This window comes from Triturus cristatus, chromosome 2_2 (genome assembly GCF_964204655.1).
Source record: "Triturus cristatus chromosome 2_2, aTriCri1.1, whole genome shotgun sequence".
NCBI lineage: Eukaryota > Metazoa > Chordata > Amphibia > Caudata > Salamandridae > Triturus > Triturus cristatus.
In genome coordinates, this window is record NC_140582.1 from 1200919204 (window position 1) to 1200943603 (window position 24400).

Sequence of the window (24400 nt, forward strand, 5' to 3'; positions counted from 1 at the left end):
CCCTGCCGGGCCGAGAGCAGATCACTGTTCGCATCAGCCGTCACCCGAGACCACTCCGTACTTGTTGGTAAATAGAGGTTCACTATCTGTTGATAATGGGATTCACTTGGGGGGCTGACTTACCTCCTCCACCCCCAGGGCCAACACTGAGAAGGCATCAGAGACCTGGTGCTGCCTATGCTGCAGTACTGCGAGAGAGAGGGATGGGGGTGCGGGCAGAGGAAGAGGAGTGGGGTTAGAGAAGGGACAGGTGGGGAGTGAAAGAGGAGAGAAGGGACAGAGACAGAGAAGGAGCAAAAAAAGAATTAGAGAGAGTACAGAGGAGAGTTGGGGAAAATGAAAACATTATGAGAGAACATGTAGCAAAGAGGTGGAGAGAGAAGATGGGAGAGAGTAAGGACGCAGCGAAGAGATAGGGCAGAGACAAAAAGAATCTAAACAATACAAAAGTATTTTCCAAACTCGTAAATAACCACGGGCCAAACAAGTGATCTGCAATGAAGCATCCGAATCCGGTATATCATGACGTTAACCATGCAATAAAAAATAAATTAAAAAAAATAAAAAAACACCCAAAAACACGTATACACCATGTTGACCCTTTTCCATGCAACGTATTTTAAAACGCCATTCTCATTCATACATTCACAGCAAACCTGTTCACAAGAGTGACAGAAAATGTGGAATTAGTGTTACATTTTTGTTTACATCCATACCCGCTCACTTATGCAATTAAAGGATTCATGACCACACGGTTAAACAAAACGTACTGATTGGCCTTGCCGTGAAGGAGAAACACGTGTTGACACACACTCCCGATCTGTGAAACGTTCACCCCACTTTCTCGAAATTGAAACCAGTGCATGTGTCCGACGAACTTCCTGCCGCTTATCTGAATGCACCAGTGGCAGAAGATAGTCACCATCTTGCAACAACACAATTAAAGGGAGGCATGTCTGTCTCTCTCCACCGCCACATGTCTCTGAGTCTTACTGTCTCATGCGAGATCTCCCTCTAGGAGACAGCTGACACCGACTCTTCCCCTGAGACAGTACGGGAGATGCGTGTGTGTGCATAGTGTGTGTGTCTATATGTATATATCTGTGTGTGTATGCATGTGTGTGTGTTTGTATGTGTATATGTTTGTGTATGCATGTGTGTGTTGGTGTGCAAGTATGGGTGTGTCATTGTGTTCATTTGTCTTCATGGATGTGTACACATATGTTTGTGTGTATACCTATGTCTGTATGCATGTTTGTGTGTATGTATATGTGTTTGAGCATGTTGGTGTGCGTGCTTGTTTATATGTGTATGTGGGGTTGGTGTGTTGGTGTACATGTATATGCATATGTTTATGCATGTCTGTGTGTGTTTGTATATGTTCATATGTGTGTGTAAATGCATGTGTGTGTTTGTATGTGTGCATAGTTGTGTATGCATGTGATCAGAGGGAAGAGTGCACTTGAGGGCAAAGAGGAAAACATACAGGGAAGAGTATGTGAGGGCAGAGAGAAAAATACAGAGGGAAAAGCACGTGACGGCAGAGAGAAAAATACAGAGGGAAGAGTCCATGTGAGGGAGGAGAGAAAAATAGAGAGGGAAGAGCTCATGTGAGAGCAAAGCGAAAAATACAGAGGGTAGGGCGCATGTTAGACCGGAGATAAAAACATAGAGGGAAGAGAGCATGTGAGAGCAGAGAGAAAAATATAGAGAGAAGAACACATGCGAGGGCAGAGAAAAAAATACAGAGCGAAGAGCACATGTGAGAGCATAGAGAAAAAATGCAGAGGGAAGAGTACATGTGAGGGAAGAGAGACAAATACAGAGGGAATAGCATGTGTGAGGAAAGAGAGAAAAGTGGAGAGGGAAAAGCATATGTGAGGGCAGAGTGAAAATACAGAGGGAATAGCACATGTGAGACCAGAGAGAAAAACATAGAGGGAAGAGCATATGTGAGGACAAAGAAAACAAGTACAGGCTATGCCAAGCGGGATCAAACATCAAAGCGGCGAAAGTGAAAGTAATCGAGCAGAGCATCAAAGGGCTGGGTGAGAATGGAGGGGGGAATGCAAGGAGCAGAGGAGCAGCTGTGCACGTGCACGCCATCGTGCACTCAAGCCCTAGGCCAGCAAAACCATGTGGGTAGCACTTTTGAAAGCCCACTTACAAAATGTCTCAAAGAGAGTCTCAGCGAGACCTAAAAATCACCATCCAGCCAGTCAGCCCACTTCGCAGTGAGCCGCCCTGCAGTCCCTCTACTAAAAACGTACGACGTCACCGTCATCGTGCTCGAGAGTTAAAAATTTGCAAACATTCGTGACAAGAATTTTCAATTCTATTAAGGACAAGGAGGCGAGGATTATGCTTTCTCATTACTTTATTAGAAATGCCCAGCAGCCAATCAGAAGAACCGTTGTGAAACGAAAAACTACAGTACCCATGAGCACCAGGGTACCACGTGACTAACCATAGAGTCTCACATATAAAAGATAATGTAGGAGAAAGTACGTCCTCTTTCTTTGGTGAGGAACAGTTCACAGGAAACAGGAAGTCCAATGAAAAAACGATGAATGCCAGGTAAAAGAGTCCATCAGCAACAGCCGGTGATCACCCTGACGATAGAAACACAGCAATTGCCGAACACATGAGGCAGCAGACCATCCAAGCGGAGTAAGCAGGAGGAACAGAAAGGCCACTATTTCGGGTCAGAACCTGAAAAGAAAGTACAGCCGTAATATTCATCCCATAAAGAGAGTGAAGTCAACAAAAAAAGGGGGGGGGGTAAAAAAGAGAGAAAACCAATGCATCAGCATAAATCAAATGCAAATAGAACATTGAAAACATGAGAACAAATCATGACCTTGGGTGGGATAATCCTCGCCTCCTTGTCCTTAATAGAATTGAAAATTCTTGTCACGAATGTTTGCAAATTTTTAATTCTATGTCAGGACAGGAGGCTCCGATTATGCTTGTTCAAAGCTGATCCACCACTACAGAAGCAATATGTTCAAGGTTTCTGCAAGGCAATAAGTAGTTGACCCTGTAAACAAAAAGAACGTACGGCTGACCACAGTTAAGCACACCAAATCCAAAATCAATACATAAATTTTAAGAAGGTGCAGAAACACTTCCAGAGCATGCCGTACTTTTGCTCTACTGGAAAACCAGATATACAAACTTTTTACAAAAAGACGGTGCACCAAGGAAAAAAGTCTTTTCACTAAATCCAATTTGTTGTTCTTTTATTTCCATTCAATTTTCACTGGTGACACGAGATAGCGCCCTTTTTGAAAGAATGATGGAGCCTGTACTGTGGGCATAAATATACGACAACAAGGTCGTCTTACTTCTTTTCGTTGAAACATATAAACCGGACATAAAGGGTCTTGATTAATTGATTGTTGGACTAGCCGGTGATATCTCATTAAGAACCTCTACATTTGCAGAGGTTACATACATTTGTATTACATTTAAAGGACGGCGGTGTTTCTTTTGGAATATATGGTGGCCGCTCCTTGGAGACAATCCATGCCCTGACGAAGTTCGTAGAGAACGAAACGCGTTGGCTGAGTCTGTTTTTTGAAAATTGAATGGAAATAAAAGAACAACAAATTGGATTTAGTGAAAAGACTTTTTTCCTTGGTGCACCGTCTTTTTGTAAAAAAAAAAAAAAAAAAAAAAAAATAAGTAGTTGACCCTGTGTATCAGAACGTAAAGGGGCAGTACATACCTCATAATCCTTGACACATTGAACAACGCAAAGGTTGGGATGATGAGGAAAGGAAGGATAGGTAACCGAAGAGGTAGCCGTTTTGGTGCGTTTAGAAATAGGAAAAGTGACACCCTCGGGTGTAAAACTGCGACCTGCCAAGTCTAACGCACGCACATCAGAAACTCGTTTGCAAGAAACAAGACATAACAGCATAGTCAGTTTGGCAGAGAGTTGCTTGCGGGAAAGCAATGAATTAGAAGGCCAAGCCTCCAAAAATTTCAAAACAATGGAGACATCCCAAAGTGAGACATATTTAGGACACGGAGGATTCGACAAACAAATGCCCTTAAGCAATTTGGAAATTAAGGGATGTTAACCCGCAGGTTTACCATTGATAGGAACATGAGCCGCGGAGATGGCAGAGCGGAAGTTGTTGACCGTGCGATAAGCCAAACCAGAGGAAGCGAGAGAGGCTAGAAAATTAATAATCATAGCCACATCCGCTGAAGCGGGATCAACTTCCCGCTGAACACACCAGTCAGACCATTGTTTCCATGAGGCTCTATATCGTTTGTGAGTACTGGGAGACCAGGCGTCACTGATGAATTTGGAAGCGTCGCATGAAAGGCCTGGGAGCGACCAGCGATCCCCGAAATTCACCACGCCAACAGAAGGAGATTGCTGGATAGAACAAGGGGATGCGGACTGCCGAGGGGATCCAACAACAGATTCCACTTCTGGGGAAGAAGGAACGGGACCGCACAGCACATCTCCAGAAGAACCACGCTTGAGCTCTCCACAGCGGAGCAATGAGAATTAACTCTGTTTGAAAGCGTTTCGAGTAGGCCAGAACCCTGGGAGTCATCATGAACGGGGGAAAGGCGTAACACAGAGTGGACGGCCAAGTCTGAAGGAACGCATCCGTGGCTAGGGCTTTCGGATTCGGCCTCCAGCGGAAAAACAGAGGGAGCTAAGTGTTTAGGCGAGAAGCGAACAGATCTAGGTGACATTGACCCCAAGTCCGATGGAGAATCCGAAAAATGCGCGGATGAAGGCGCCAATCGCTGAAGTCGCGAAGATGGCGAGAGTTCCAGTCCGCAATCTGATTGTGACAGCCGGGAAGATATTCGGCAATAACTGTGATCTTCTGTTGAAGACAGAAGTGACAAAAATCCTTGGCGATCTCCGCCAAAATCTTGGATCGTGTTCCCCCTAACTTGTTGACATACCAGACCGCTGAAACATTGTCCATGCGGAGAAGAATACAACAATTGGACTGAAGAGGAGAAAAACACCGGATCGCAAAGGAACCCGCTAGGAGTTCCAGGCAGTTTATGTGAAGAGACAGTTCCTGGGGGAACCATAGACCCCCTGTCGAGATGGGACGGCACCGGGCTCCCCAACCCCATAGACTGGCATCGGATTCTATCACCAGATCCGGAGAGGAGCCGAACAGGGCTCGTCCATTCCAGGCCTCCATGTGGTCTAACCACCATTGCATCTCGCTCTTCGCATCCTCGGAAAGAGGAATCAGATCGGAATAGCGAAGACCTTTTTGGAGATGACGAATCTTCAACCTTTGAAGTGCCCTGTAGTGCAGAGGGCCCGGGAATATCGCCTGAATGGAGGACGCCAATAGACCGACAACACGAGCTAACGATCTCAACGACACAGTCTGTCTGGAAAAAACCGACCTCAATTCCCTCTTGATGTAACGAATCTTTTGGTTTGGTAATAGAAGTTGACAGGAAAGGGAATTCACCTGGAAACCCAGAAACTCTATCACCTGTGTAGGGTTCAAGAGAGATTTCTGAGGAATGACTACAAAACCCAGAGATTGTAAAAGGTCGATAGACCACTCCAGGTGCGTTAAGACTGTGAGGGGACTGTCCGCCATGAGAAGAATGTCGTCGAGATATATTATTAAGCGGACACCCCGAGCACGCAGACATTCCACTACGGGCCTCAGAAGTTTCGTGAAGCACCAAGGTGCTGACGAGAGGCCGAATGGAAGAACCGTGTATTCGAACCAAATCCCCTGCCAACTGAATTGAAGAAAGCGGCAATGAGGCTCGAAAATGGGAATCGAAAGATACGCATCCTTGAGGTCGAGCCGAACCATCCAGTCCCCTTCGCAAAGAAGATCGCGCAATAGATGGATCCCCTCCATTTTGAAGTGTCTATAAACAACACTTCCATTGAAATCTTTCAAATTGAGGACCAGACGATTGCCACCCCCTTTTTTCTGAACCAGGAAAATAGTGCTGATGAACCCCTGTGGGTGGGGAATAGTTGGAATATTTGACCCTTTTTTGAGAAGGGATTCGATCTCCGCCGAGATAAACCCTTGGTCCTGAAGAGAAAAATTTAGGGGATTTGGAGGGAGGGATTGGTGTTGGGACTGATAAAATTCTATTTTGAAACCCTGAACAGTTTGCAGAACTCAAGCATCGTTGGAGATTTGACGCCAGTTCTGGAGAAAAAATCGTATTCTGCCCCCCAGAACCACCTCGGAAAAAGGAATAAAACTCACCTGAGGTGTTAGATTCGTGGTAGGCACCTCTGTTTCCACCGGAACGGCCTTTCCGAAATTGACCTCTCCCTTTGCGGGAAGGATAGAAGTTTGAGCGGGAGTTGTATCCTGACTCCTGACCACTGCCTCTCTGGGACTGATAACCCCTCTGGGAGGGATTATGAGAGCCACGGCCGAACAAGCGTCCCCTATGTCGTCCGGCCCTGGCTAAAACCGGATGAAGTGCACGCTTGATGGAAGCTTGAGCCTTATCCAGACCACTGAAGGTCGCAACAAACTTTGTTAGTTCCTTAAGAAAAGGCTGGCCGAATAAAAGACCCTGAGCCACTGGACCAGATTCGGAAGTAGAGAGTTCCGCCAACTTTGGATCGATTTTCAGAAGAATAGAGCGACGGCGCTCGCTCGAAATCGCACAATTTGCATTGCCTAACTGGCAAATAGCCCTCTGAGCCCATTCTATGAGGTCATCCGGATCCACAAGGGAAGAAGATTCCTTGGCTTGAAATCCAAGATCAAGAATCTTGGTGAGTGGGCCCAATAAATCCAGCATTTTATCCTGACAGGAGCGCCAGGATCTGTCCAGACCCTTCTTCGGATCCTTCGCGAATTTTTTAAGGTACGAAAGCATTGTGGGATCAATCTCAGGAGTGTCTGCCAGGTGATCAGCGAGATCCGGGCGAGGGCACTCGGAGCGGAGGCGAGCCCTAACATCCTTCTCAAAGGGCTGTCGAATGTGCGCCTGAACATAGTCCGCCACCGCAGGAGAAGGTAGCCAGGAAGGTGAATGGGGGTGATAAAGTTCAGGAGGTTCAAAGGTAAGGACCTGAGGATGAGTAGGAGCATCGACGTAATGCTCCTTACGAGACTTCTTGCGTGGTGGCGGAACATCCTGGTCCGAAGAAGAGGAAGGAGGACCTTCAGTGTCAGTCAGACAGCTAGCAGAGGCAGAAGCGCCCACCGATGGCAAGGAGGAAGCCTTTTCTGAGGCTAAAGATTTAGCGTCTCTTTTAAAATCCGACCTATGCGGATTAGCTAGAGACTTAGAAGAACGTGAAGAAGGCAACCAACCCTGTTGTTTGGCGTAGTTCGTCAAATGACGTTTCAGAGGATTGATAGCGTGGACCAGGGCTTTATTAACGGAGTGTTGAACCCCTTGGTCCAGAGCCTCCACCAAATCCTGCTCTAGGAAACTAGAGCCATCATCCTCAAAGGAGTAATCATCATCATCAAAATAATCTTCCATTTTTGTGTCACAGTATTGTGAAATTAATGCCCACAAAATGATACTCCAATGTCAATATATATATAGACCAAAGGCACAATTCAGGGGGAGTGAAGAACCCCACAGCAAGCCAGAGGGAAAGGTAGAAAAACCTGACCAAAGATATAAATAAATAAATTGTGGAGGGAGGGCTTGCTGAAAATCACTCTAGGCAGTGCCTATGCGCTATTATACAGCCCAAAGCCTTGAATAAGCAAAGGGCGTCGACGGGGCTGAAGAAAATCTGAGGCTGTGGGCAGCGGTGTATTGAAACATCCGATTCAGTCAAATCTCCGTGTGGAAACACGAAAGTAAACAAACAAAATGGCCGCCGCGCATGCGCGGTAACGGCCGCCTCGAGATCAATGCAAAAGAGGAGCTCGCGCGCTAGCGCGGGTTCCTCAGCCTCAGAACTCCCACTCCACCGTAAAAATGTACACAGACGCTCCGACGAGCGTCTGGACCTCGGGAGGTGTGACCACGCTCCCAGAATGTGCACCGCGCGATGAAAACACCGAGCGGAGACCTACAGCAGCGTTTGACAGCGCGCAACAAAGTAGCAATGCAAGTTAGCAACCAAGCAATCAAAGGACAAGCAAGCGCGTCAAAGCGGTATCGCAACAAAGTGTCAATGCAACAAAGTAGCTAGAGAAGTAAATAAATGGCACTTAACTGGCTGCGGAGCAGCAAAGAAAGAGGACGTACTTTCTCCTACATTATCTTTTATATGTGAGACTCTATGGTTAGTCACGTGGTACCCTGGTGCTCATGGGTACTGTAGTTTTTCGTTTCACAACGGTTCTTCTGATTGGCTGCTGGGCATTTCTAATAAAGAAATGAGAAAGCATAATCGGAGCCTCCTGTCCTGACATAGAATTAAAAATTTGCAAACATTCGTGACAAGAATTTTCAATTCTATTAAGGACAAGGAGGCGAGGATTATGCTTTCTCATTTCTTTATTAGAAATGCCCAGCAGCCAATTAGAAGAACCGTTGTAGAACGAAAAAACTACAGTACCCATGAGCACCAGGGTACCACGTGAACAACCATAGAGTCTCACATATAAAAGATAATGCCAGTGAAAGTACGTCCTCTTTCTTTGGTGAGGAACAGTTCACAGGAAACAGGAAGTCCAATGAAAAAACGATGAATGCCAGGTAAAAGAGTCCATCAGCAACAGCCGGTGATCACCCTGACGATAGAAACACAGCAATTGCCGAACACATGAGGCAGCAGACCATCCAAGCGGACAATGGAAGGAAGGACACGAGGATAATCAAATGAAAAAAAAGGAACACAACATAAATGTTAATGTGGAATATGGAAATATGAAAAGAAAATGAAATATGAATTTAAAGAATAAAGAGAGAATGAGAAACAAAATGGATACACAGACAGAAAGATGGAAAGAAAAATAAATGGAGGATGTAAAGAAGAAAGTAGAGAACAAACGTGGATAGAGAGAAGGACATAAGGAAAGAAAGGAAATGAAAAGACCGAAAGAATAAAAGACAAACGTCAATATAGGTCAATGCAGTTTTTGAGCAAGTTTCTTTCCTGCTGTAAAAAGCATCATTTTGCATTGTTTTTGCAAATTTCCATCAGGGAAACAATTTTCAGACTTCAAAAGGAAAGACCAGGAGAGCTCACTTTGGGGCACATTAGCTACAAAAGGCGATAATGATCGCCAGCGAAAGGGAGCGTGATTTTTGTTATCGCTTCAATTCCTGGACACTTTTTGCATTCTTATCGAGGTATTATGAACACGTCGATAAGATGCGATGGTGTCTGGGAAAGGAAGCAATACCTGCCGCTAACACGCGATAGGCAAACTTCCGATAGCATGGGAGCAGCGCGTCAGCGGTTTGTTAGCGGCAATACCTCATAACATGCCTGCATATGCCTCATAATATGCCATAATATTCATGAAAACTCCCTGTATGACATGATCAATGGGCCAATGAGCACGGCACTCTGCAGCATGAAAAATGAACTGAAATTGTATAACTTCAGTAATGCAGTCGGTGACTCAGTGAATGCCAATAACAATGTTATGTGAAGGGCAGATACACTGCAATGTCCCCCAATGGGCTTGCTAATATGCGTTATAGAATTCCAATAGAAGGCCAGGTTACATGTCCTGCACATCTAAGCTGGGCTTCTATTGGATTCTATAACGCATATTATCAAGCCAATTATCCCCTTTTTAGCGGCAGTTTCCTGCCGCTAAAACGGCGATAATTTTATCGCCAGTCTTGCTAATATGCCCCTTAATTCTCTCCTCTAGTGTAGAAACGAAACCGGCGTCTCCTCATTTTATCCTTCTGTGCCAGAAACACTTTGGGCCATATTATCAAGGAACGGCGATAACATTATCGCCGCTTTATCGGCAGGAAACTGCCGCTAAAGCGGCGATAATGGACTTGATAATATGCCCTTGTGAATTCCCATAGAGGCCCAGGTTCACACCAGAACATGGGCTTCTATGGGAATTCACAAGGGCATATCATCAAGCCCATTATCGCCGGTTTAGCGGTAGATTCCTGCCGCTAAAGAGGCGATAATGTTATCGCCGTTCCTTGATAATATGCCCCTTGATAAGTGCAAGGGGGCTTATTTATGAGCCCTTGCGTCACTTTTGCGCTGCCGGTGCGTCACTTTTTGTGACGCACAAGCAGCGTAAAAGATGCACCATGTTGCGTCAGATTTACAAAGTGACGCATCTAGGCAGATGCGTCACTTTGTAGACCCCTGCGCCACATTATACCTGCGCCAGGTATAATGTATGCAGGGTGGGCGTTCCAACGTAAGTAAGCTTCATAGAGGTGACGCAGTGAAATCTACGAGATTTCACTGCGCCACTTCTAGGACGCAAATGCGTCAATATCTTACGCCTGCCTCACAGCAGGCATAAGACTGACGCTGGCCCTCTCACATGGAGCTTGCCCTATGTGAAAGGGCACATTGCTGGAGTTACTTCACTTTTATGACACACCCCAGCAATGTGTCACTTTTGCGCCAACAGATACGTCAGAAATACTGAAGCATCTGTCACTCCTTGCGACATGATGCGTCATATTGTAAATATGACGCATCCATCATGTCGCAAGGAGGGTACAATGAAAAGTGACGCATCGCTGCTGTCACGCAGTGATGTGTCACTTTTCATAAATGAGGCCCAAGGTTTCTTGGATTTCCTTACTTCTACAGAAGCCTCTCCTCATTTTATCCTTCTGTGCTAGAAAGCGCCTTGCAGCCTCTCCTCATTTTATTCTTCTGTGCTAGAAAGCACCTCGCAGCCTCTCCTCATTTTATCCTTCTGTGCTAGAAAGCACCTCGCAGCCTCTCCTCATTTTATCCTTCTGTGCTAGAAAGCGCCTTGCAGCCTCTCCTCATTTTATCCTTCTGTGCTAGAAAGCACCTCGCAGCCTCTCCTCATTTTATCCTTCTGTGCTAGAAAGCACCTCGCAGCCTCTCCTCATTTTATCCTTCTGTGCTAGAAAGCACCTTGCAGCCTCTCCTCATTTTATCCTTCTGTGCTAGAAAGCGCCGCGCAGCCTCTCCTCATTTTATCCTTCTGTGCTCGAAAGCACCTCGCAGCCTCTCCTCATTTTATCCTTCTGTGCTAGAAAGCACCTCGCAGCCTCTCCTCATTTTATCCTTCTGTGCTAGAAAGCGCTGTGCAGCCTCTCCTCATTTTATCCTTCTGTGCTAGAAAGCACCTTGCAGCCTCTCCTCATTTTATCCTTCTGTGCTAGAAAGCACCTTGCAGCCTCTCCTCATTTTATCCTTCTGTGCTAGAAAGCACCTTGCAGCCTCTCCTCATTTTATCCTTCTGTGCTAGAAAGCGCCTCGCAGCCTCTCCTCATTTTATCCTTCTGTGCTAGAAAGCACCTCGCAGCCTCTCCTCATTTTATCCTTCTGTGCTAGAAAGCGCCGTGCGGTCTCTCATCGTGTTATCCTGCTGTGCTAGAAAGCACCTCGCAGCCTCTCCTCATTTCATAGCGCCCTCAGCAGGCGGGGGGATAAAGCTTGCTGTGAGTGTATGATTGGACTCCTCACCCGGTGACCGTGTGAAGGGAGTCGATCTCGTGTCACACGGTGGGCCTGAGTGTGCAGGTAACGGGTCCACTGTCGGTTTCTTTAAAGCGCTTCCACCGCTGGGGATCAAACAACTGCAGCGCCCTAAAACTGAGCGTCACCGCCTTCCCACAATCCTTTGCGAAATATCTGCATACAAACCCTCCTTGCATTTGTGCTTCACCCCTAAAACTATGAATAACTATTTTAATAAATCCTGCGTTCGCAGATTGTCTTATACGTTTTTGTATCATACTCTCTATTGTTAATCGTCACAAGTTGCAGACTCACACTAATATTATCGTAGTTTTGGTTTCATGCAACTAATCCTGGCACAGTGTCTCGCAACGGAAATTTTCATGTGAGGGTGACGTTTCACTTGCACTGTGTGGGGCAGTGAAACTCGTATCTTGAATTTTTGATGGACGTTTCCTGGAGGAAACGTCTACATAGTAACGTAACGAGAGATGTATACTACCTGTAGTAGTTCGGGGATACGGATTACAAAGTCAATGATGATTTATAATGTTATGTTGTTGTTTATTTCGCTGAAAAGCAGCTGTGACCAGGACACACAATCAGCTTCTTTGTTTCTGCACATCTGTCGCCTCTTAAATCGAACGCACTTTCCTGTTGTGAGGAGAATGAAGACGACTGGAGAAAGAGAGGAGCCGCGTTGATCGATAGAGCAGGCTTTGTAGAGCTGAAGGATGAAATGAGGAGAAGGTGCACTGGGCTTTGTAGAGCAGAAGGATGAAATGAGGAGACGGATTACTTTCTTCACGAGAGGGGCGAGGACTCTAGAAGGAACAAAGCATCCTCCACTTATCTCATCTGCTTTACAGAGCAAAGCCCTCCCCCCTCCTTCGACCCTCCTGAAGAAATGAACCCAACGTCTCCTCATTTCATCCTTCTCCCCATTTCACCCCTCCGATCTCTGGGGAAATGCGCGGCTTCTCTTCTTGAATCTTCTTCTTTCTCCCCGAAGCAGGAGCGTGTTTGTGATCTAGAAGATATGAGGGGAGTAGAGTCAAAGGGGCTGGGACTGTCTGAGCCTGCGTGCACATATTAATAGCCTATGACGAGAGTAAAACAAGCATTGGCATAGCCAATAGGTCTCGCTTTTGGGACCTTATAAGTATTTAGTTATGCAGCACAATATCCTTGGTGCAACCACATCAACTGTTGCATGGCTAAACACTTATAAGTTCCCAAAGGCGAGACCTATTGGCTATGCCAATGCTTGTTTTTCTTTCTGCCAGAAAAGCATCTTATGCTTAAGCACTGCATCCAGGAAGACGGATGAGGACGTGATTCGTTTTACTCAATGTAATTGGTGGACAGTCTGAAACTTACACCTTACTGGCCAAGCCACACCCTGGGTGAGCGTAAGAGACTGTAGAAAATGACGATTTAGGTAAAGTGGGAGGGCGGCAGAAGCCACAGATCGCCTCTGCCTGGCCTAGTATTGGCTCGAGGTTTTAACAGGACTTTATTATTATTATTGACGCAACTCCAGCAATGTTCCTGTCACATGGGGCAAGCCCGTTGTGAAAGGGCCTGCGTCACCCTTACGCCTGCCATGAGTCAGGCGTAAGGTTTTGATGCATCGGTGTCCTAGAAGTGGCGCACTGAAATCTCCTAGATTTCACTGCGCCACTCTTACGACCCTTTCTTGCGTGGGAACGCCCGCCCTGCATACATTATACCTGGCACAGGTATACTCTAGCGCAGGGGTTTACGAAGTGACATTTCTGCCTCGATGCATCACTTCGTAAATATGGCGCAACATGGCGTATTATTTACGCCGCCGCTGCATCACTAAAAGTGACGCACCGGCGGGGCAAAAGTGACGCAAGGGCTCATAAATAAGCCCCCAAGTATCACACATTCCCAAATGGACAAAACTATCAACGTCAAACAGCAGAGTGGACAGACATCAGAGACTCATTGTTTCAGAGCCGGCATTAGCACAGGTGGTGCCCGGTGCAACAATCTTTTTTGGCTCCCCACCGGACCTCTTTTTTCACTGATTCCCTTACTACCACCCTCCATCAGTGCCTGCCATCCCTACATAGCCCCTCTCGCACATGCATTTGATTTGTTTTAAAAACAAATCAATCAATCATAGCATTTGTAAAGCGCACTACATACCCGTCAGGGTCTCAAGGCGCTGGGGGGGGGGAATGAAAGCTGCTACAGTTCGAAGAGCCAGGTCTTGAGGAGTCTTCTGAAGGTCAGAAGGTCTTTGGTCTACCGTAGGCGGATGGGGAGGGTGTTTCATGTCTTGGCGGCAATGTGGGAGAATGATCTGGCGCCAGCGGTCACTCTTCGGATGTGGGGGACGGTGTCGAGGGCGCGCTCTGCAGAGCGAAGCTGGCGGGTGGGGGTGTAGAGGCTGAGTCGGCTGTTGAGGTACGTTGGTCCGGTGTTGTGGAGTGCCTTGTGTGTGTGGGTGAGGAGTTTGAAGGTTATCCTCTTGTTGACAGGGAGCCAGTGCAGGTCTCTCAGGTGGGGTGTGATGTGGCTGCGGCGAGGGATGTCGAGGATCAGGCGTGCGGAGGCGTTCTGGATGCGTTGAAGCCGTTTCAGGAGTTTTGGCGGGGCTCCTGCGTAGAGTGCATTTCCGTAGTCCAGTCTACTGCTGATGAGGGCCTGGGTGACCGTCCTTCTCGTTTCAGTGGGGATCCACTTGAAGATCCCACGAAGCATGTGGAGGGTGTTGAAGCAGGAGGAGGACACAGCGTTGACCTGCTTCGTCATGGAGAGGGTAGAGTCGAGGATGACCCCTAGGTTGCGTGCGTGGTTGGTGAGTGTTGGGGGTGTTCCTAGTGCAGTCGGCCACCAGAGGTCTTCCCAGGCCGATGGGGTGGATCTCAGGATGAGGACCTCCGTCTTGTCCGAGTTCAGCTACTTTGAAAAAGGGCTAGTAAAAATTCTTAGCTGTATGGCTGATACACTAAGTAAGGAGGAGCAACAACTGATAAATGTAAACCCAACTATAAATACATGATTTCTATAAAAAGGAGAATGATAACAAAAATGCGTATCTTTCGATTTTATTTGTTTTTGTTAGATATAGTTATTCTTAATTAATTTTCAAAGATAATTACTTATATCAAGATATAAAAAAACTTGTAGTAGTGCCTATTTACAAAAAGTAGTGAAAGGGACAATTACTTCTACTCATATCATTTTTCAAAAAATACATGTACATAAATGCTCAATACAATCAATGATACAAAGTGAAAAAGTTGCAATCTACTCAGTTCACCAGCATTCAAGATGCTGCGCTTAATTGTCTCTGTTTTTGTACATCAAAAAATATTTACAATATATACATAAGGTCTGGAAGAGAATAAATCATCAATAATACGTGATGGAAAAACACATGGTGGAAAAACCAACGCGTTTCGGCAATGCCTTCATCAGGATTCCATCACTGTGATTAATAAGACAAAAGAATATAAATGAAAAAACGGTGCCATTATGTACATGTGTAAACACAAAAATATGCATTAGCTCCTTCATAAAATTATTCAATTATTGAATTCAGCCATACTAGATGCTATGAACATTACAATTAGATGGTGTGGGAATTTAAAGACTCGTGATCATGGGAACCATCAATGAGCACATACTAAGATGAATGCGGTCAATATCAATCGAAAATTGCAATAATATGCATGATAAAAAAGCACTAAAAGGAAAAAGAAGGTGAAAGAAATAAAGAAAAGGGGGTGGGGGTTTTAGAAGGGATTAAATGAAAAAGAAAAAAGTAGAGAGAGAGGAGAAAAAGAAAAGGAAACAAGGATGAAAGAAAAAAATAATTATGTGTTGTATGTTTCTTAGCACACATGTATGATTCTTTGAATTGAACTGTGTTATGCTTGACATAAAGAAAATCCCTGGCCAAAGGATGAAATAGGGGAGGAACCCCATTTTTACCTCAATGTAAAAAGAAGAAATCAGAATGCCAAAAGGTTGTTCTGGTTCAGCTTCAGTCAGCTGTTCCTCATCCAGACGGCGACGGCCTTCATTCTTTCGTGGAGGTTGGTTTTGACGGTGTGGGGGTCCTTGCTGCGGGAGAGCATCAGCTGGGTGTCGTCGGCGTAGGAAATGATGTTGTGGTCCTGCCGTCATGCGACGTGGGCAAGCAGTGCCGTGTAGACGTTGAACAACATTGGGCTGAGGGATGAGCCTTGGGGTACGCCGCAGATGATCCCGATGGCTTCAGAGTGGAAGGGGGGGAAGCGGACGCTCTGTGTTCTGCCGGAGAGGAAGGAGGAGGTCCAGTCCAGGGCCTTCTCTTGGATTCCGGCGTCGTAGAGGTGTGTTCGTAGTGTGCGTTGGCAGACCGTGTCGAAGGCGGCTGACAGGTCCAGGAGGATGAGGGCCGCGGTTTCTCCGTTGTCTACCAGGGTCCTGATGTCATCGGTGGCCAGCGATGAGGGCAGTTTCGGTGCTGTGGTTTCTGCGGAACCCGGACTGGGACGGGTCCAGGATGCTGTTCTCCTCGTGGAAGCTGGTCAGTTGTTTGTTGATGGCCTTTTCGATGGTCTTCGCCGGAACGGGAGCAGGGAGATGAGTCGGAAGTACTTGAGGTCCTTGGAGTCCGCCTTGGGTTTCTTGAGTAAGGCGTTGATCTCTGTGTGCTTCCAGTTCTCCGGGAAGGTCGCTGTCTCGAAGGAGATGTTGATGGTTTTCCGGAGATAGGGTGAGATGGTGCTGCTGGCTTTGTTGAAGATGTGATGTGGGCAGGGGTCTACCGGGGATCCGGAGTGGACGGTGTTCATGATCTTGATGGTGTCGTCATCGTTGATGTTGGTCCAGGCGAGCAGGCGGTTGGTGCGGGTGGTGGTCGTGGGAGCGGGGATCTCATTTCTTGCCGGGGTGGTGACGGCGTTGAAGCTGTTGTGGATGTCTGCGATCTTGCGATGGAAGAAGGTGGCCAGCGAGTCGCACAGGTCTTGTGAAGGTGGGATGTCGTTGGTGTTGGAGCTGGGTTGGAGAGTTCCTTCACGATGTTGAAAAACTCTTTGCTGTTGTGTGTGTTGTTGTCTAGGTGGTCTTTGAAGGAGGTCCTTTTGGCGGAACTGATGAGGTGGTAGTGTCTGCGGGTGGCGTTCTTGTGTGCTGTTAGCTTTCCGGTGTTCATTCAGGGATCCAGTTTTTTTCGAGTTCTGGAAAGGATCGCTTAGAGGCCTGGAGGTCTTCGGGGAATCCGCTGGCTTTCTTGCTGGTGTGGGTGTTGGAGGGCTTCTTGAGTGGGGAGAGGGAGTTGGCGCAGTCGCTGATCCACTGTCTAAGATTGCGAGCGGCGGTGTCGGGGTCATTTGGGTATGCGGGTGGGCTCTGGGCGAGGGTGGTGGAAAGCTGGTCTTGGGTGACTTTGCTCCAGCAGCGGCGTGGCATCTGTTGGGTGCGGTGGTGCGTGGTGGGTTTCCGGAAGGTGAAGTGGATGCAGCGGTGATCGGTCCAGTGGAGCTCGGTGGTGTGGTTGAAGGAGACGTGGGAGCTTGCGGAGAAGATGGGGTCAAGCGTGTGGACGGCGGAGTGGGTGGGTGTAGCTGCTCAAACTAGTGCAGAGAGTCAGAGCACTTTACATCACACACACATTATACAGAGACAATCATTCGTGGGTAAGTCATCCTAGGAAATATTATATAAAGCAGTGAAGATTACAAGATGTAGGAATGAGTATCACATATCATCCATACTAGTCGGCAGTATATTTTAAGAGTGTTTGATCTGGAGAAGGAACGTACCACAGTGGTTGGGCTTGGCTTTACTATTAAGATTGCATTTCTACCCAAATTAACTTTTTTAGCCAAACTAGGATAATGAAAGACTGGGTGGGAAAACATAACGTTATAACTAGGGCTCCGGGTTTTATGGTATTTATTTTTTTAACATTTCAGTCCGTATTTATCCATTTTTATTTTCAGGCCTTTTTATCTGTATTTATCCATATCTATTTTGTTTTTTGCATATAAATGTAGTTGTAAAACTGAACATTTCCATATTTATTTAAAATGATAGACATGCACTCATACTTTGACTCTGTCGTGTTTTAGCTATTGAAGGGGCATATTATCAAGGACAGCGTTAAAAATTATCTCCGGTTTAGTGGCAGAAAACTGCCGCTAAAACGGCGAAAATGGGCTTGATAATATGCTCTATGGAATTCCCAGAGCAGCCCATGTTCTGGTGTGAACATGGGCTTCTATGGGAATTCTCCAGGTCATATTATTAAGGCCGTTATCGCCGCATCAGCGGCAATTTTCTGCCGCTAAACCGGCAATAATGTTAACGCCGCATATTCACTGCGAGGGGTTTTGGAAAACAGGATAAATGGCACTCAGGCAGGTAAACGGTAAGGTACAGCGAGAGAAAAGAAGAACAATGACTTCACGGTGCAAACAGGTCAGGGGAAGACCCTAAACCCCTGTGTAAGGTGTGGGCAAAAACCCATGCCAAAACAATTATCAAAAAGCCCTGTGCACACGTTTACGATAAATAAGACATTCACAGAATAGTCAAAGTAGTTCAACACTTGTCGTTCTGTGAATGTTGTTTTAATTCAAGATGTGTTCATCAATACAAAGAGCGCCAGCCGACACGTGTTTCGTCAACAGGTAGAAACCTGTGACCCTTCAGGGCTGATGTAAGTGAGTTAGGGATGGAAATCGAGACTTCGGTGAAACTTCAAAAGGATCCGAGGTAGAAAACGGGTGTTCGAATCACAGAAACTGGAGTAAACAGATCTCACGGGCGGATACGACCGTGTACCAATGGAGCCTGGTGTAGGCGGGTAAAGAACAAGAGTGTCTCACTCGCCGTCCTGGATAATATGCCCCCAAGTTGCCAAATTGTTCCGAACAGTACATCCACTGGCAAATATTAGCATTATACCACAAATGTATGTTGGCAAATGCAGTTATTTAAAGACATTTCATCATGTTTTTTAATTTGTCATGCTGTCCATCTGCCCAGCTGTTGGGCTATAATTCATGAAAGGCAGCACAAAGAGTCACATAAAAGAAGCCCATTTTCTGTGTTTATCAATTCTTAAAAATAAATGCTGACAGAGAACACATTGTTTTCTGTCTGTATTTTTCTATAAAAATCCGTAAAAACGGAAAACAGGGTGCCTTAGTTATTACCCATAAAGCTGCTCAGCCTAGATCCTTTCAATGTATTTCAGGAATGCCCCCCTGTGTGCTGCTACTGCCACCAAAATAAATGAAGAGTGAAGCCTGAGAAGCTTTAGAAAGGGCTTTTCTGTAGCCCCGGGAGTCCCCGTGCACACCCGACAGACGCACGCAAGCAAAGCGCTCCTTGTTCAGTGTACCGGCGTCTGCTGCGGAGGTGGTACGGCACAAGGCGTTTGCATCTCAATAGAACGCAAGGCTTTTGCTGGCTGATTTTGCTTTGCCCCTGAAATGCTCTGGGAAGGATTCCACAGTTTAATAAAAGGACTGTGCACTGTTTGTAAACTAATTAAAAGAAATGCACTGGTTTAGCCCTGTGCTAATAAAATAATGTGCAATATTTTAATCAGTAATGTGTCTTACTAATATATCTACTGACGTCCCTGCTCTTTTCCAGGTCCTGGGGCTCACATACACTGGCTCTGGGAGCATGCCTAAACCTAAATGTGTTTCTCTAAAGATGAAAGTGAACATCATCAAGATTCGAACAGATAAAAACAAACCAACATAAGGCAAAACTGAAATCAGGACACCATGCTAACGCATGAACATTAAACACTTGTTGCAAGTGCATCCTGGTATCTCTCCCTTGAGTGACTTTACAACTTGTACATTTGCAATTTTTTCTGTTTGTATTTCTTATGTAACTCATGTCCTTGTGTAACGCAACTGGTTCTTTTGTAAAGCGCTCTGACACCATCGGGTAATGTTCGCGCTATATAAAATAGCATTAAATACATAAATAAATCCTGTGTGTGTGCCAATATTAAAAGACCAACCCTTTTGAGGGCCGGCCGAGCATTCTGGCTTTGTTTTGTTCAAATAAATGCAGTGCCTCATGATATAATAAAGTCGGAGGAGTCCTAATTAAGCGTGACTAATGCATTTTAATGTGGTGATGCGGTCATCTGCATTAAAATGCGTTAGTCTAACCCTGATGCATGATACTTGGCAGGGCTGTACCTGCCAACTCACTCCCACTGTGTGTGACACAATATTGGCCCCCTTCACATGATCACCTGGTGAGGAGCCGAAATCAGCCCCCCTCAGCAATCTTTTGGGGCATATTTAAAAGGTGAGGCCCCTAACACCACTGGAACATCATTAAAAGTGACATTCTTGTGGCGATGGGGCTTGTAAATATGCCCCCAAGGGCCATATGTACAAGAGAAGTGGCAGAGACGGCGTGAGGTCGGGAAGGTGTACGGGCGCCTTTACCTACGAGGAACTGTCTCGAGGGACCCACAGCCGATTCGCATAGGGAATTCTTCCTGCTTTTCTTGGAATACTACTTCCACGCTCTCCTAAGTGACACCAGATTAATAATTATAGGCCACACACCTTCTTTGCTTATCACAAAATAGCTTTCTGGTCCTGAAGAAGCGCATGGGATCTCCTCCTGAGACCCTGATATAGCGCGAAACATGTTGATCTAGGGGTATGTTATTTATTTAGCGACATAGGGCCGTTATATCCCTCACAGCAGCACCACCTTTTTGTTTTTTTTTACTAATGACAGAGGGACCCCCTTTTTTCAATAAATTCTTCAAGCACCTCTCCATTCATTTTTTAACTTCACGCTAGGACACCACTGCCACTTACCCCACACACCCATACGGCTTTATCGAAAATATCTCCGAAAAAGTGACTCTTTGGGGGACCCGTAGGGCATTGCAGTGCCGGCCCGACGAAGAAAAATAGCCCAATGATGAAGCATGACAACCTTCTGGGTGTGTGACGGCATCATGAACAGGACACACCGTCCCCCCCAAACACAGTAGTAGAATGACAAGAGATCTTTACACTTTTTTCCAATGATAGGAACGATGACTCTTGTTGGTTATAAGGAGCGTGTTGTTACCCTTCCTGGCTTAATGACACGCTCTGCCACTTCTGATACGCAGGGCTGCACCATATTTACAAGAATATGGTGAAACCCTGAGCGCAAGGGTGTCTGCGTGCAGGGGAAGATTGTTTATGCACAGGAAGGTCCCCTTCTTGCACATAAACAATCATGAAATGCTGTTTTGTAACTTTTATGAGTGCTGCTTAATGCAGCACACACAGAAGTTGCAAAACAGCTTCCTGTACATAAACAATCATTGGCCTTTTTCTGTTTTCTTGTGTGCTGCACAAAGTAGCACACATGAAAACAGCAAAAACAAGGAGAAATAAAACATTTCTCCTTGCTTCGCCAGGTTAAGACCAGGTTTTCCAGGCTCTTAATTCTGGCGCTGCCTCCTATTTACGCCTCCCTTGTAAATGGGAGGCAGCCTCAGAATCAATGGGTGTTGGAGTGGAACGCCCACCGCAATACCCATTGCCCTCCTCTTTCACGCTAAGCATAGCTTGAAAGGGGACAATGCAAACGCTGCAAAGTGGATGACGCAGATTTTATCCACCTTGGCTGGCTCTGCAAACCTATAGCGACGTACTGGTCACAGATAATGGGCATAGTGACCGAGATGATAGGGGTGGAGATTGCATGTACACTGGAGCTATGTCTATTAGGCCTGCTGAAAATGATATCTGGGGCGTAAGTTAGCAGCGGTGGCCCTATTACTGGCTAAACGCCGAATATCAATCTGTTGGGGTGGGAAAAATGTACTGCATAAAGAAAAGGCTGGCTACGTGATATGGTCTACTGTAAAACACAGCTGGAAAACTATGCAAAAGAGCTACCTGAAGCCTCACGATGACGAGATATCTGGGCCCCATATGTTGTTTATATGACGAATGCAAACTCAAACTTAACAGACTAATATATACAAATGTGGGGATAGTATAATCTGCTGTGATCGATAACACGTGCTTTTACCTTTTTTCATTGTTAAGTACAAAGCGGCGATGGCCTCCCACGATAGAGGAATGGGCTATGTACAGATCAAGGAATCGCATAGGATGGAGATTGTTCTCACTGTTATTTTTTATGGTTATGCAGAATATTTGTCACTGCATTGCACAGCGGCACCATATGCTATGTAATCGGACATGTGTAACATGGCAATGTGGAACTGTAACAATTGTCCTCTGTGTTATCAAAATCAATAAAAAGAAAAATATTACTAATAAAAAATAAATTTAAAAACAGCATAGCGTGAAAGGGGGCCTTATTTACAATATCAAGCAATAGGAGAGCGAGGAATAGAGGGGGAACCGTCCCTATCGCCTGTATGAATCAAGTAAACAATGTGGACGTCCCCAGACCTGTGTGGGGATTGGACTCACTGTAGTTGATTTACAGTGCCAAGGAATCCTTCGATTCTTTTAAAAGAGCCCTCACACACCAACTTAGTTGGTGTTATGCTTCATCATCGGGGACCCAACCGGGTAGCCGAATGCCGCCCAGTTGTGCTATGACGCCTGATTACAGTGGAGCAGGTGTGGTGCAGTGGTGTGATGAAGTGAAGTGTGAGTTAAAAATACCTCTGGGAATCCTGACCATGGGAATTTTATTCATGGTGGCCCAGGGTATGTTAAAAATTACGAAAGACAACTAGTGAAGTCATTAGTCTCTTAGTTGTCGACTTGGGTCAACATGTTTCAGCCCACGATTAAAGGTATGAGGGGCTTTCGTCAGGACCAGGTGAAAAGTGTGAAAAAGTGGATGGCAAAATTACGCCATGTGTGTAGAATGGCCACACTTGCTAAGGTGTGTTGGGAAAAATAGGAGTGTTTGGACGGCGCCAAACAACCGAAATTGAGGTACCAGTGAAATAAATGACAGACAAGACACATATAACAATTTTAGAAGCAACATTAAAAGAGTAATCTTTAGTCTGGGCAACATGTGCCTGTCAATTCATGGTGGGCACATACGTGAGTCCAAGAGGATAATGCCGGGTGATCGGGTGCTATAAAGGTACAAAAGAATATGGCAATTAGCCGTTTTGTAGCATAATAGTGCATGTTTATAGTGCAGGCGGTACGGGTTGCATGCTGGGCCGTGGTATAAAATACGTAATAAGGCTCAGGTCGACAGTTTGAGCCACGAGGGCATACTTCCAGTAGGTGGTGTTGCATGGTGTGCTCATTACCAAGTGCCTATAGGTATGCCACTAAATCAACAAGTAGTTAGTTAAAAATGAAGGCTTCAATCATACGGGATGAAAATCAAAGAACATAGTTACATTAAATTGTAGTGTTAGGCAGCCGATCGGAGGCACGGGAGAGGAACTGCCTCTGGTCCCACTCTGCGGGGAGGAGTGAAAAGATGAAAGAATGAGAGGTCAGGTTAACCTGTAGCCCAGAGCTGTACTAATTTAGGTACGCCTGGCTGGTGTAATTGCGCAGGGTACCGTCGCGTCAAGTAGTATGGGCGCTAGGTGCGAGAAGTCGCTATGCGCAGGCAAGACAGTGGCAGTTATGGCACTGAAGATTAAAAATCAAGCGCGGGGTGTAAGTTTGAAGCGGGCGTGAGCGTGAACTTACTTGGGTCTGTTGGCGGTTCCCACTTTAAACCTACTGCGGCTCCCTGGGTCCCGGCTGCTAAAAGTTGGCTCTCCGGGAGACAGACTAAATGCGGAAGTGGCGGCACTGGGGTGAAACACACTGGTAGCCAAGTTTTGGAACTCTCTCCCACTGTCCATCCACAGCCTAAATAATTAATTGGCATTCCATAAGGCAACTAAGACTCCTCTTTGCCCTTCACTGTAGGTCCCTGTGCTTTTCCTGGTGGTCTTCTCCATTCGACTGTTATTAGCGCCCTTTGCTGGGGCAGCCGTGTGCTCTATAAACTATATAACATAACATAACATTAAGCCACGTTAGGTGGTTTAACGCCACCTTGTAAACATGGGGTAGAGATCAACTCCACCAGAGCTTCGGAAAATGAAGCGCTCCAGCAGCGTTAGGCACTTGTAAATATGCCCCAGCATGTGTCCGACATAAAAAAGAAAAACAAGCAGGGGCGGCATCGGCTAAACATCCAGGGGCTCATTTACAAGCCCCGTGCGCCGCCAGTGCGTCACTTTTAAAATGGAAAAAGTGACTCACCAGCGGCGCAAGTGGCTTGTAAATAAGCCCCCCAGTGATTCTGGACAAGTCACTTAACAACATGAATGTGATCTTGTTTAAAGTAACAAAAAATGAATGTGAACTTGTGTAATGGGAGGGGCTAAAAAGAAACGTTTAGAGGTTTGGAAAAAAAACGCAATAGGTTGGCAAGTGACAGCGCATGTGCGCTGCCCGCAGGCTAAAACTAAAAGGCATACATCTACTCACGCTTTTTCAAGGCAGGTTGTTGATGTGCCAGCTTTGAAGCTTGAAAATTGACCCAGAAGCACTTTTATAAACTGCAAAATAACACCAAATAATGCAGACATCTTAACTGAAATACAACAATGTTGTGCTTTCAGGTGTACGTCACAAACTATCATGTTCTCAGAATAACAATCCATCACCAAATCAAAGTAAAAACAGTTTTACTTACAAGTTCAAAAGATGCTTTTTTCCCGAAAAGTTTTTCAAATATTCCTCCGTAAAGGTCAATCATTGACACTCAAAGTGCAAATAAAAAAACATACATAGGTCGAAACTTAACACAAAAAAAAAATGATGGAGGTTGAGCCCACCAAACATTATAGTCACCATACAATAT